Source organism: Pseudophryne corroboree, chromosome 4, assembly GCF_028390025.1.
Source record: "Pseudophryne corroboree isolate aPseCor3 chromosome 4, aPseCor3.hap2, whole genome shotgun sequence".
NCBI classification, from domain to species: Eukaryota; Metazoa; Chordata; class Amphibia; order Anura; family Myobatrachidae; genus Pseudophryne; species Pseudophryne corroboree.
In genome coordinates, this window is record NC_086447.1 from 705,661,621 (window position 1) to 705,668,355 (window position 6,735).

At 42.2% G+C, this 6,735-nt stretch overlaps 1 long non-coding RNA gene across 1 annotated transcript; it reads left to right on the top strand.

The window, feature by feature from the left end:
* Positions 1-2,777: 2,777 nt before the first annotated feature.
* On the top strand, positions 2,778-3,951 carry LOC134911708 (uncharacterized). Its single transcript, XR_010176784.1, has 3 exons — positions 2,778-2,850; positions 3,519-3,566; positions 3,870-3,951. It is a non-coding gene; the product is annotated as an uncharacterized LOC134911708 (long non-coding RNA).
* Positions 3,952-6,735: the final 2,784 nt, after the last annotated feature.

The window sequence follows — 6,735 nt, forward strand, 5'->3', positions numbered from 1 at the left end:
TGTGACGTGAATACGGTGCTCTACTGTGTGACACAACGTGAATCAAGGACAGTACTGTGACGTGAATAAACTGCACTACTGTGACATGACGTGAATAAGATGAATTCAGGTGAGTACTGCATCATCTGTCATGAAATCAATTTGTAATGTAATGAACAGTACTGAGATGGTTAAGGGTGGGAGGGCTGCATGCTGATGTGTGTCATAATGTTTATAAGGGCAATGCTTATGTGTGTTACAATGTCTATAAAGGTAGTGTTCTGTCTAATACCCTGGACCTACTGTACTGTAGCGATACTGTAAGTGTACTGTATGTCACATTTAGAAATGTGCCCCTTAAGTTTTGAAGACAGTACAGTACACTATGCCCTCCTGAGTGATTAGGTGCAGGGTACTAGAATGAACAATTCCATTTATTGTGATGTCATAAAGATGCTGTCAATGTTGAATTTCATTGGCTGTACAGTATGCTGCCATTATACTGTATATATATTTTTACAGGGCTGGTAGCACGACGTCACAGGAGGCGGGACAGGCGCCGCCAAGCTGGTAAGTATTGTCAAATACAGTAGTGTACAGTACATAGTGATTTCTATAGTCCCAACCCCCTGTCCTGACCATCACAGATAACTCGCTGCAATCCGTTAATGTTAAGAATGTCTGTTTACAAAACTAAATGTAAATATTAAACACAAAGTATAAATAACATTGTAGATAGCTGAATACCCGTGCTTCGCTACGGGATGAGGATGGTAAATTCCAGTGATAGTTGTTTGTTAATTTACGTTTGTTGGCGATCTAGTATATAGTACTGTATACTTTAAGCATACTGTATCTTGCTTCTCTGATGCAGATTGTTTATTGGCCGGACCCCTTTTTGGTCCTGGATACTGTGCAGTACATGTTTCAAATTGACAGCTTCACTTACAGTACTGTTATTTTTTTTCCCACAGTACCACCACCACCACCACCTGCTGCGCTGCCAGGTATTGTGTAACGAGAATTCTGGTGCTACTGTCATCGTTGTTACACTACTGTACATGTGTCCTGGATACTATACAGTACATGTTTCAAATTGACAGCTTCACTTACAGTACTGTTATTTTTTTTCCCACAGTACCACCACCACCACCACCACCACCTGCTGCGCTGCCAGGTATTGTGTAACGAGAATTCTGGTGCTACTGTCATCGTTGTTACACTACTGTACATGTGTCCTGGATACTGTACAGTACATGTTTCAAATTGACAGCTTCACTTACAGTACTGTTATTTTTTTTCCCACAGTACCACCACCACCACCACCTGCTGCGCTGCCAGGTATTGTGTAACGAGAATTCTGGTGCTACTGTCATCGTTGTTACACTACTGTACATGTGTCCTGGATACTGTACAGTACATGTTTCAAATTGACAGCTTCACTTACAGTACTGTTATTTTTTTTCCCACAGTACCACCACCACCACCACCACCACCTGCTGCGCTGCCAGGTATTGTGTAACGAGAATTCTGGTGCTACTGTCATCGTTGTTACACTACTGTACATGTGTCCTGGATACTGTACAGTACATGTTTCAAATTGACAGCTTCACTTACAGTACTGTTATTTTTTTTCCCACAGTACCACCACCACCACCACCACCACCTGCTGCGCTGCCAGGTATTGTGTAACGAGAATTCTGGTGCTACTGTCATCGTTGTTACACTACTGTACATGTGTCCTGGATACTGTACAGTACATGTTTCAAATTGACAGCTTCACTTACAGTACTGTTATTTTTTTTCCCACAGTACCACCACCACCACCACCTGCTGCGCTGCCAGGTATTGTGTAACGAGAATTCTGGTGCTACTGTCATCGTTGTTACACTACTGTACATGTGTCCTGGATACTGTACAGTACATGTTTCAAATTGACAGCTTCACTTACAGTACTGTTATTTTTTTTCCCACAGTACCACCACCACCACCACCACCACCTGCTGCGCTGCCAGGTATTGTGTAACGAGAATTCTGGTGCTACTGTCATCGTTGTTACACTACTGTACATGTGTCCTGGATACTGTACAGTACATGTTTCAAATTGACAGCTTCACTTACAGTACTGTTATTTTTTTTCCCACAGTACCACCACCACCACCACCACCACCTGCTGCGCTGCCAGGTATTGTGTAACGAGAATTCTGGTGCTACTGTCATCGTTGTTACACTACTGTACATGTGTCCTGGATACTGTGCAGTACATGTTTCCAATTGACAGCTTCACTTACAGTACTGTTATTTTTTTTCCCACAGTACCACCACCACCACCACCACCACCTGCTGCGCTGCCAGGTATTGTGTAACGAGAATTCTGGTGCTACTGTCATCGTTGTTACACTACTGTACATGTGTCCTGGATACTGTACAGTACATGTTTCCAATTGACAGCTTCACTTACAGTACTGTTATTTTTTTTCCCACAGTTCCACCACCACCACCACCACCACCTGCTGCGCTGCCAGGTATTGTGTAACGAGAATTCTGGTGTGACTGTCATCGTTGTTACACTACTGTACATGTGTCCTGGATACTGTACAGTACATGTTTCAAATTGACAGCTTCACTTACAGTACTGTTATTTTTTTTCCCACAGTACCAACACCACCACCACCACCACCTGCTGCATCCGAGAGCTCCGGAAGTGGTAATAATTACTTTTTGTTACAGACACACTAGTTTCCTACAGTATTACTGTAATTTTTGTATTTTACAATACTTGTCATCTTTTACACACAGACCGCCTCGTAATTGATACAGAGGAGGAGCTCATTCCCATTGATTCGGGGGAGGAAGAGGAGCCAGATTATAGTAAGTACAGTAGGATTTTCTCAAGCCCATTCTTAAAAGTATTGACCAAGTCCACTTTTATTACTTTTCAGGCAGGGAATTCCAAACATGTACTGTACAGTATTTCCCTCACTGTGAAGACCCCTTTTCGCCTCTGTGCGAAATCGCCTCTACTTCAACAAGAGTTACTGTGCACGTGTCCTCTGTGTCCATCTTATCAAAAACCGTTCCTGTGTATTGTCCCCTTACTGTATACAGTATATTTGTAAAGGTTAATCATGTCCCCTCTTAATCTCCTCTTTTCCAATGTAAACATGCCTAGCCTGCCTTTCCTTGTATTCCATCTTCTCAATCCACTTCATCACTTTGGTCGCCCGCCTCTAAACCTTTTGTAGTTCCACGATATCCATTTTGTATTATGGTGCCCAAAATTGTGCATCCGACCCACCCTCCACTAGCCTAACCCTCCAATCATACTCTGAATCCACACTCTGCATTCTGAATGTCGAGATCCAGACAGCAGGTCTTTTAAATACAGTACTGTATGTCCCCTACCGCTGGACAGTCATTCTGCTCCTACTGTATTATGAATATATCTCTGCCTCCTGTAGCACTGTACTACTGTGCAATTTTGTAGTAACTGTACTCTACTGTATTTTGTTTATAATATTTTTTTATTTTCAACTCAGTAATTATTGACAGTGAGGATGAGGATGAAAAACACTCTCCCCAACTTGGTAAGTAAACTGCAGTATTGTACTGTACTGTACATTGTGTTAAACCAATGGGTTGGGTTTGCGTGACCAGCAGTCAGGATTCTAGCGGTCAGGTGACCGACAGTGGCATCCTGATTGCAGCAATCCCAACAGGGTGAGGTACGGTATCCTAACCCTCCTCCACTACCCCCTGATTCTGGCCTCGACATTCTCGTCTCTGTGTGCGAAATTTACTCTCCTCCTCCAATTCCTGACTGAATTTTTGCTTTACTGTATTCAACACAGAATACAAAAGTATATTTCATGGATTTTTTGCTTTCACAGGCCCTACACTGTCACAGGCGGTGGCGGAGGAGGAGGACCAGGACTCTATCTCTATGTCCATCACCTCACTGCACCCATTAAGTAAGTCCAGTCCGGTACATCGTGCCTCTGTAGAGCCAGTTTGAGCAAGGAGAGATTGATTGCTTCTTTTTTTGGTGGGGGCCCAAACCAACCAGTCATTTCAGCCACAGTCGTGTGGCAGACCCTGTTTATATAACATAAGGGTGGTTGGGAGGGCCCAATCACAATTCCATCTTGCACCTCTTTTTTTATTTATTTATCTTTGCATCATGTGATGTTTGGGGAAAATTGTTATAAGGTTTGATGTAAAAAAAAGGTTAAAAAAAAGAGGCAGATTAGATGGGCAAAGTGGTTCTTACAGTATTTGTCATCAAATTCTATGTTTCTGTATGCAGACCCTCCAACATGACCCGCCGCACTGCTCTGTTTCTAGACTTCCCTCTTAATTTATGATTTCCATCACCTGTGTTGAACTAGTTATATGATAAGAAAGCTGTTTCTTCACAGGTGATGGCAATAATAAATTAAGAGGGAAGTCCAGAACCAGAGCATTTTGTACCTAGTGGGGCGGGTCATGTTGGAGGGTATGTGTATTTCCTGGAATGAACCTTTTTTTTTTTTCACATTAATGTTTTTTTTCACAGGCCCTACACTGGAACAGGCCACGGAGGAGGAGGAGGATGATGATGATGCTGCTGCATTTAGTGGTAAGAATTATTACTGACATTGATCTGATGCCATCAGAGTAGCACTTTTCATCAGATTTTTCTGGCAAATGCGTAGAAATCGGATGAAAATTGTTTTTGTTTGAACTGGTGATATTGCCCATACAGTAGCAACCGATCACATCCCACATTAACATTTACAGTATCTAGTTACACTTACAGACGATAATACAGTACAGTAGGTAATATTTGATTGGTTGCTACTGTATGGACAACATCCTGTTCTAAAAAAAACACCCATCTTACTCAATTTCTCTCTCTCTCTCTCTCTCACCCCTTGTCACTGTCTCTCCATTCATCTCTCTAGATACTGTCAGTGATGAATTTCCCATTAGGCACGAGAGGCACGTACTGTACCTAGTGGCGGCATCTGTTTGGGGGCCTCAGTTGGATGCTTACAGTATGCTAATACTGTCATCCCAAAAATTACCACTACAGTAACTGCTAAATATTTTAAGTGTACTGTACAATATGCACATACAGTACTGTACAGTATACATAATTCAAAAGAAAAAAGAGTTGCTACTGTACCTTATTCTAGTCATAATCACCGGCATACGGGTCACTCACAAATTTTCTGATGGTCTCGGTGGGGTCCCTTGGAATCACCATGCCTGTCACAAGCATACCTTTTTTTACCCACCTGACACTGGGCCTGGACACTAGTGTACTATTACTATACTTTTTACTGTATACTGTATCTTATAATATTCTTCTCTTTTACCCACAGACGACGAGCCAGAATACATTTTTGGTAAATATACTGTACAGTAGCAATAGTTGGTACTGTAATTACAGTATTTTTTTTTCTCCAACATTATTTTAAGTCAAACTGATATGACTAACTGTACTGTATTATCTTTTTACAGTCCGTCGCCAACCAGTGGAGGAGACACCTGGTAATAAAATAGAAATACATAATGCACTGTACTGTATTCTAACTTACTGTAACATGTATAACACTGAGCTGATCATCTTCACACCCTCTGACATAACCTTACAGTACAAACTGTACTTTCTCTCCTTTTTCACCCTCTTCACTCCACAAATGCATGCTGCGTTTCCTGACTACTGATATAATAGTGTGTAGAGCGTAGCGAGGCACCGTGCCCACCGCGTGGCGAGCGAAGCAAGCATGCAAGGGGCTGCTTTCCGCTCGCCGCCCCTGTCGGGATTGTGTGGTCGGGATTCCGGCGTCTGTATTTTGACTGCCGGGATCCCGTCCAGCGGGATTACGTACTGATCTCCAGTCTGAGCCTGCCCTAGGCATAGGCATACTTGCCAAATGCCCAGGGGCACAAGCAGCTTCTGCTGATTAATATGATATGCAGCATGCCTACAGTATATTCTGTGCATACAAAATGCATTACTAATGTGCAGCATTATGTGTATACAGTACTTTGTTGTGTAACATATACTGTAGCAAGGGCACTACTGTGTGGTCTAATGTGAACAAAGAGCAATATGATGTGATGCAATGTGAATAAGTGGGAATACTTTGAGGAGTAATGTGGTACTATCATATGATGTAACGAGAAAAAGAGACACTATTGCATGATATGTTGTGAATAAAGTTGCAGTACTGTGTGGCGTCATTTCAGATTGGGGAATTACTGTGTGGCCTTGCCCCTTCCCAGCAAGAACATGCACCGTTTTGGGATGCACACCGAATGTGCACACTGTTGCTATTTTAAACATACAGTACAGTAAGTTGGAGGAGCACCAAAATGACGACTGCTATGGTTGAGGGGTGATGGTGCTGGGAAAGGGGTACAGGCTCAGAGGCGGAAATAGCATCTGTGCAAGGGGGCAGCATCCAAAAACTTGACTAGGGAATCATATTATTTATGGCTGGCTCTGAGTACAGTCCACTATTATGGATAGTACTCCCTACAACACCACCTACAGTACTGTAACCCTCTTTTTTCTGAAGCGGTCATGAAATGTCATGACTGCTAATACATACAGTAAATGTCTACAGTATTTGTACTGTGGTGTTTAATTCCTTTGACAATTTGTTTATGACCTATTGAAGCTAAACTCTTGTACAGTACTTTATATTTTGAATACCAGCAATACAGTATAATACTGTACCTACAGTATACAGTAATAATTGTTTA